This window comes from Triticum dicoccoides, chromosome 6B, assembly GCF_002162155.2.
Source record: "Triticum dicoccoides isolate Atlit2015 ecotype Zavitan chromosome 6B, WEW_v2.0, whole genome shotgun sequence".
NCBI classification, from domain to species: domain Eukaryota; kingdom Viridiplantae; phylum Streptophyta; class Magnoliopsida; order Poales; family Poaceae; genus Triticum; species Triticum dicoccoides.
The window spans coordinates 84,874,538-84,881,031 of NC_041391.1; positions in this window are offsets into that span (position 1 = coordinate 84,874,538).

The following is a 6,494-nucleotide window of genomic DNA, read 5'->3' on the forward strand; positions in this document are numbered from 1 at the left end:
GGTTCTAGGGTTCTAGAGTCGAGGGTTCTAGGGTCGAGGGTTCGATGGTCTAGGGTCGAGGGTTCGAGGGTTGTCGAGGGGCCGAGGGTTCAAGAGTTGAGGGTCGTCGAGGGGCCGAGGGTCGTCGAGGGGTCGAGGGTTGAGGATCGCCGAGGGGTCGAGAGGTTTCCTAGTGTCAAAGTATTAAAGAAATCCATGGCTTCATCATTAGCCGGAAGTAACCGGGACATGATGGTACGAAGTTCTTGAAAGTTATTCTGGAACGGAGGCCCGGATAGGATAATCCGCCTTTTGGTACAAATATCAGCAAAGGCCTTCCAAATAGCGATATTCGGAAGGCTCTTGCTGTACTTTGTACCAAAAAGCGAATTATTCTATCTGGGATTCCGTTCCAGAATAACTTTGGAGAGCTTCGTATCATCATGCGCCTGTTACTTTCGCCTAATGATGAAGACATGTTTTTTTTTGAATCTTTTCACATTAGACCCTAGAAGCGCTGCCGAGGCCACCCAAATTTACCAAGTTAAAAGAGCATTGTCGTCGAGGCCACCTCGAACCCTTGAAGCGTTGCCGAGGCCAACCCAAACCCTAGAGAAGCGTCGAGGCCATTAATTAATATAATTCCTTATTGTGATTAGCTATAGCTAGGTCTACGTTTGCAACTAATATGTCCATCTGTCATGTTTGTATAATAATTGCCATGTTGTAATATTTGCAGAAACTATGGAGCACAACCAAGACAAGGAAGCAGAACATGTGTTGGGGGCATAATCGCAGCCGGAGTTGATGTCATGTCGTATCTCAACGAAACCGATGGTCTGGAAGAAGAGGGTGAAGCAAGCTACGGTTATCGAACAACGGAGGAGAAAGGACATGATTATGATGGCTCCGGTGAGCGAATGCCGGTGCAAGAAGGAGACCGTGATGACGGCTCCGGTGACCGAACAAAGTCTAGCCAGGTATATATGTTAATTAAGCCTGTACTGACTAACTAATTGATGCATTCATTGTTTTTGTATCTACACATATTAACTCTCGTCTTTCTTCTTTTTTCTAGCCCACCGGATCGAGCACAACTTCGGTAAAGAGACGAGGCCCAAAGAAAAAGTTGTGCTCGGATGAAAGGTTCACAATCATAGCAATCGCGCGCGATGGCCAACCGATTGAACCCCTCTGGACCAAGGACGCATTTACTGCTCAGTGCGGGGTTCTTGTTAGGGACATGATCCCGATCAGCATCTAGCTATGGAATCAGCCTAAGAAGGAAGAGTTTCAAGTTTCTGTTGTCAAAGATCGACAGAAAGAGGATCTTTGGAAAGCGCTGAAGGTAAATTTCACCCTACCGGAAGAGGAGGATCTGGAGAATCCAGTTATAGAGCCATTGATCAAGTCATGTGCTCTCAAGAAGACGGCAGATCTATTCACGAGGTGGAAGAATGAGCTGAAAGAAAAGTTTGTCGACAAAGAAAAGACACCAGAACTCATCGGCCGGTATGAGAAGCTCAGAGATCAATGGGACGTATTTGTGGCCAACAACACATCGGAGAGGAGTAATTGTGGTTGCTCGCCATAGTCCACCTCAAAGAATAAAGAGAAATCTCTTATCCCCAAAATAGTCAGATGTTGTCTGGCTAACATGGACAAGAACACATTCAGGTCGACGCCGAAATACCAAACTAATGAAATGGAAATGCATATAAACTGAAGGATAGTGCTGAACTGCAGCTCATTCTGTTTTCGCAACCAAAGTGACTGGAAAGAGAAACGGGCAGGTGGTCATCGCGGTTATGGTGGCGGTTGCAGTTGCTGTTAGTGTTCGGTGGAGGGCAGGCCGCAGTGGTTTATGCTTGCGCGATTTGGATTAGGCCCTAAGCTGGCTGCTTTATCTATTTAGATTATTATATTATAATTTATTTGGACTAATAGCTAATGGGCCTTTTCGCGTACAACAGCCCAACAGGGGGGCGATAGTACACGATCTAACGTTTCACCAGCCACGTACGTAAGGCTCCGGCCCCAGACAGATTTCCTGCCCATTTCTATCAGTGTTACTGGGGTTTGTGTCGAGAAGAGATTACCAGAGTTGTACTCCGGATAGTCAGAGGGGAGGAGAGCACGGAAAGCATTAATGACATCGTCCTAGTCTTGATCCCGAAGGTGCTCAATGATGTTCTCCTTGCTCACTTTAGACCCATCGGTTTATGCAACGTGCCCTACAAGCTTGCCTCCAAAGTAGTTGCAAATAGACTAAAACAAATTCTTCCTGACATCATCTCCGAGGAGCAATCTGCTTTTCTTCCTGAAAGGTTAATAACGGATAACATTATTTGTGCATATGAGTGCTTATATCTTAGGAAGAGGTCCCAAGCCAAGTCAAACAGCTCATGTGCACTAAAGCTTGATATGATGAAGGCGTATCACCGATTGGCATGACCTTACTTGCCAGCTATCATGACCAAGTTGGGGTTTGCACCTGTTTGAATATCCATGGTGATGGGCATGATAACATCAGTATCCTTCACAGTTTTATTGCATGGTGAAAAACATAAGTCCAATGTCCCATACTTGACAAAGAATAAAGGAAATGATTTTACGTCATGTTACTGAGCTATCGATCTTTAGCTAGCTAGCTTGTCCATTTATTCTAGAATTTTGCAACTAGATCATACCGTTTTGGTCACATGGTCATGCACATATCATCTACATCCCGTTTTGTGTTATTTCTTGCTTTCACCTAACAGGCACCAAGGGCCTTCCCTCTTACGTGAAGTAAGCATGTTAAAGAGGTGGCTTGAGATTCGGGCGGCTGACTACAATTCTGACAACGGTCTATGATATGTCGAAACAGATCCCTGCGTGTTCATGCTGCAGTTTCCTTGGCTGGTTAGCCCATGTGGCGCGAAAGGTCGGCGGCAGAAGGCTTAAGGTGACCATGTCGGCCAACTCCAGCATCACCCTAATCAACAAGTTTAACATCATCTAGGATGAACACGTGTCCCAGGTCATGTAATCTACGGAATTTTGGACGTCAAATGCACATGACTTGAATATAGAAAATAGAGAAAACGCTTGGCTTCTACCCGCGGATCTCACGCAAGCATTTTTGTTCTGACCGAGCGGTCATTTTCTTTCATATGACATGTGTCCTGCACGGTGCGGCCGGCGTCAGTGTGCCAGGTCGGGTCCGTGGTAGAGAGCGCCAAGTCAGGTCCGCAGGCTGGATCACGGAGGTGTGCGTGCGTGTGTAGTGTGTCTACTTGTAGCAGTTGCATGTGTATGTGCTCGTGGTGGTAGTAGTAGGCCGTTAGCATGGAGCTGGACCTTAGCAGCGATGAGCGCGTCGTGCGCGCTGGCCGGGTGGATCGCTCGCTACGCTACGTGCGTGTATGCGCAGGAGACATGGGCGCTGCGTAACTGTAGGATTATAGAGCCGCAGACGTGTATGAACTTAGGCAGACATGCTTGCAGAAATTGGTAAGGAGTGTGGTTTTCTATAGTTCAGGCTACATGGTATTACTTATCTTTGCCATCTATTTCTGTATCATGATCCGTGCAGACGCATTTGTTTTTTTTTTGTTTCTCTCAAATGACACAACATATAAACTTCAAATTTTGCAGCAGTTTTTTTCATGCATTTTAAATATTTAAAATAATATTTTTAGTCAAGCAGAATCTCATTTTGTATATTTATATCAGACCAAAAAATCTGAAAGTTTTTTCACACATTGGTGTTCTAATATTTGTTAGATCTGCAAAGTTTGAAGTTCATATCTTGTTTTATTTTAGAGAAATAAAAAAATGTTTTTATTGTAAGTTAGTTGGAGAGTACGGATCTCAAAGCAAGGCTGTTTTGTTATTTTGCAATTGTAGTTTTGAATTATTTTTGTTGTATTATTCTCTCAGTCCGGCAAGGAGTTGGTGGACTTCGGTGCCGTGGTGAAGCTCATTTCGGCCGGCACAATGTAGGCGGGGACCGTCGGCCGTCTATACCAGAGTGTTGACAAGCATGGGATCCTCGTATCTACAGCAAAACATGGACTAGTCGGAGCTGCTCCATCACAAGGTGCCACACCATGACGCCCCGGAGCTGCTGCTTCTAGGCTTCGGCCAGGTGTTGTCCCGTCATGGCCGTATCCATGTTGAAGATGTACACCTGCTGAGGGTACTGGGCGTCCGGGCCACCGGCACCATGGAGGCTATGTTCCCGCAGTTCGAGCAGGCGATGGCGATCCGAGTTGATGTTGGTGCTTCTTTTTTCTGTCCTTGGACTTCCTATCCATGTCACTGTCAAAGTTTGCGTCGTCTCTTCTGTCCTTGGACTTCCTCTTTCTTTCAGACTGCTCGGTTTTGGACATATAATCTCTTCTTTCTTTAGCATACCTATCCCTATCAAACCTTTCATCCCTCGTACTTGAAGCATATCTCCTTGACTTCATCTTCCTTTTTCTGTCAATATCATCGCTATATGAACTGGATTCAGATTCACTAATTTCTGGGTCCTTCTTTGACTTTGCATTTGTTTTCGGTTTCATCATGTCTTTGCCGTCTTCACTTTCTGACACGTCGTCAGGTTTTCCAAGCTGTCCCTTGCTTCTTTTATCCGTCTTGTAATAAGCTTCCTCGCTTTCAGAAACGTTCTCGTAATATTTATGGTGTTTCCTTCTTATTTTAAGGGCTTCCTTTCTATCAGCTGTCTTGCTCTACTTCCGCTTTTTTTCGAAAAGGGGGAATTCCCCGGCCTCTGCATCAGAACGATGCATACGGCCTCTATTATTAGAAATAAAGCAAGGTCTCAACAAGGTCTTACAGTAATGTAACAAAAGCATGGATTAGCTCACATAGAGCGTCCACTACAAAGCAGCAAAGAGAACAGCCACAACCGGCTAGCATGAAACCAGATAGGTAAATGTAAATGCCTATCCTATTACATGATCGCCATCCAAACCGGTTGAAGATATCCCGCGCCACCATCTCCCACCGGACAGATCCAGTAACCAAATGCTCCCTGGCCTCCGTCGGAGTGAGTAACGACCACGTACGGATCAACGCTGTAGCTCGGAATAACACCTGCAAAAAATTAGTATTTGTTGTTCTGTTAAAAACCAAATCATTTTTGCAATTCCATATTGCCCATAATAACGCACATACTCCTACACGAATATGTCTGGCTGTGTCGGACTGAATCCCAACAAGCCACGCCCCAAATAACGTGTTTACCGATGTTGGAGGACTCTACTTCCGCTTATCATGCACTGATTCTCTGTTTTCTGCGATTCACTGATAGCATGATCCATCTTACATCTTTTTGTAAATCTTGGCCTCCGCACGCAGAGCTCGTTTCCAGACATATTTTCTTCCATGTTTTATAGGATAACCAGTTAATCTGCCACACAAACCATGAGTTGAAAATATGTATACTTCACTACGGTTCTTCTTATCACTAAAAACAGAAAAATATCATCTGAGCATGACAAGTGTGCAAATATAAAATTTTAAATGCCATGCTAGGTAGAGATAATAGTAATAATAGCTATATGACCTGTAACCAAGAACGTCTTTTTTTTCAATAAAGGGAGCTTTTATTATCACAAAAATTGCAGCATCAGACGGATACAAAGCATTGTGAGTAACACCCAGCCTCTGCATAACTAGCAAGCACACATTCAATTCTAAAATGTTTGAAAGAAAAAAAGAAACAAAACCGCCAAAACGGGAACAGTAGGTCCTATAGACCAACAAAATGCCTATGTCGAAAGTTGTGGTGGGATAATCCGGAGGCTATGCTGCCACAATGTTGGGAAAACCTCCATAGCCACCTGCTTCAATCGCGTACACACCGCCTTAAACATCGGTTGGTACTGCACTCGTTGTACCATAGACCACATACGAAACGAGTGCGTACACCGGAAAATAACGTGTAGAGTCATTAAAAACCAAATCATTTCTACATAACCACAACGACCACATTAAGTCATACGCTCCCACCCTTATTAGCATTTCGTAATCAACAACCTCCTACGTACGAATCAAGAGCTGTTATGTCCTCCAGAGGGTTTCTTATATGTCGACAACCAGGAAATTAAAGCTACCGCAGCCCGTAAGGACTACAATTATTGAAGAGGAAAATGGAGTATTTGTGATTGGACTGCCGCGACCTAACAAATCACGGGCGTCAAGAAATACTAAAGGGTTTTCGTTCGACTGTTGCTACATAACAAAATTTCCATGCACGGCCCAAGGATCCGATCCTGATCTGGGCAATGCGGTGGCAGTGTCCAGGTTGCGACGACGTGCGCCGCAGGGAGCAGAAGAGTTTGGCCTGGGCGTCGGTGGCAGAATATTACTCCTTGTTTTTATCTTCACATCTATTTGTGCCGATCTCGGGTTTACTCCCTCTCTCGATATATACGTGTTGATGTTCTTACGACAACACAGCCACATCACCCAGTACACCAAGCGGTTCTCGGCCACTGGATGGGGAATAGATGGACTGG